General features: G+C 51.4%; 1 protein-coding gene across 4 annotated transcripts in view; it reads left to right on the top strand.

The window, feature by feature from the left end:
• Positions 1-415: 415 nt before the first annotated feature.
• The window catches only part of PPP2R5C (protein phosphatase 2 regulatory subunit B', gamma), a 141,111-nt gene continuing 139,821 nt past the window's right edge, over positions 416-1,705 (top strand). For 2 of the 4 annotated variants that reach the window (XM_015565824.1, XM_015565826.1), the window contains exon 1: positions 417-536. The gene's annotated coding sequence lies outside the window, so the exon portion shown is untranslated. Of the gene's footprint in view, positions 537-1,705 lie in introns of all 4 variants that reach the window. The other 2 variants (XM_015565825.1, XM_006766618.2) reach the window with 2 other exon arrangements.

Consider the following 1,705-nt stretch of genomic DNA (forward strand, 5'->3'; position numbering starts at 1 on the left):
CTCCGGAGGGCCGCCCTGGACCCCGAAATGCTGTCATGATCGGGGTGGCGGCGGGGACGGCCGTGAGCGGGTGTGGGTGCTGCGTGTGCGTGGGGGTGGCGGGGTGCTTCTGCTTCAGGTGGAGCTCTAGCGTTTCGGTGTCACCCCAGAAATGCCCGCTCCCGGGGCTTCGCTGGGAGGGAGGAACGGGATGAGATGGGGATCTTTTCAAAATGCCCACAGCGCTGTGTACATGTGGGTTTACCTGTTTCCGCTTAAAGTTTTCAACCAAGTACGTACAAGGGGGGGGGGGGGGGGGGCGTCGCAATACTGTATTTCTAATTAAGCAGTGTGATGGAGGATTTCTGGACGGTGTTGATTGAACCCATTGTAATTGGATGAGCCCGTTTTTAAACTGCGTTTTGATTTATCTGTTGTTCAGCCGTCCCAAACTTGGAGAAGCCTAATTAATTCTGCTTGACGTTTCCCAGGAAGTACCAAAAGCAGGAAAAAGTGGAAGAGGTTCAAAAGAAGCACAAGACACCATAGAACCAGAGGTAACTATTCTCAGATGCTCGCTTTCTGCTTTTTCGTGAACGGCTTTGAGCTTAGGCTAGAAAAACCGAGGCTGAGAAAACGTAGGGTTTTGTAACGTTCCCCTATGTGAGATTTTTTTTTTCTAGTGTCTTTCATCACCCTCGTTTTAAGTTACTTTGGTTTTTATTATTCTACGCTGGGTCAATAAGGCTGCTTCTATGACAGTGGGGCGAATTGGTGCTGCTAGTATTTTCAGCTTCGTTCCCCCCACCTCAAGCCTGGGAGCCATCCAGTGGACACTGGTGTCATGGCCTCTCTCCCGCCCGCCCGGGGTTGTTCGTGTTCTTTTCAGCTTTCATCCTGCCCCTTCCTTTGCAGGTGCCAGGTCCCTCTCTCAGCAGCGCCTTCTCCTTCCACTGCCTTGCTGTGCCAGATGCTGCTCGTTTCCTGGGCCGGCTCTTTGATGTCTGATCCCCTTAGTCTCTTTCCCCAATAGTGTTGCTATATTTTGGTTTATCTGGTTTGGGTATCTGTACTAATAAAAGAGTTATATGCTAATTAGACCGGGAGACCTTCAGGACATCCTTCCAGACAAAGCCATGGTGGTGAGGCCGAGGCAGAGGCAGTTAGGGGCAACCATGCCTTCAGGGGCGGGGGCAGTTGGGGACAAGCTGGCTGGTGGCGGGGGTGGCGGGCAGTTGGAGGTGATCAGGCCAGCAGGCAGAGTGGTTAGGGGTGATCAGGCAGGCAAGCAAGTGAGCAGTTAGGAGTCCTGATGGGACTCAGCCAGGTTCTGGGAGCACCAATGCCTCCCTCTGCCCAGTTAGGCAGAGGAATGGGGCCAGCTCCCAGGCTGTCAGCTCGGTGTGCTGTACCCTCTGCAGTCATTTGCTTGACCCTGCATACCTCTGCACATCGATTTGTCATTAATTTACTTCCAGTTAGACCTTCTTGACTGGGCCATCTATTTCCTGACTGTTAAAACCAATAACCCCAAGGACTTATATGCATGCATATAAGCATAACCAATGGACACAAGGAACTGGGGGGGGGAGGGGCGTGGAGTAAGGGCAGGTGCTGGGGGTAAGGGAGGCCGGGAGAAGGTCAATGGGGGAAAAAAAGGAGACATATGTACTACTATTTATAATACTTTAAACAAGAAAATAAAAAACAAACAAACAAATCAATA

This window comes from Myotis davidii, unplaced genomic scaffold, assembly GCF_000327345.1.
Source record: "Myotis davidii unplaced genomic scaffold, ASM32734v1 scaffold60, whole genome shotgun sequence".
Lineage (NCBI taxonomy): Eukaryota > Metazoa > Chordata > Mammalia > Chiroptera > Vespertilionidae > Myotis > Myotis davidii.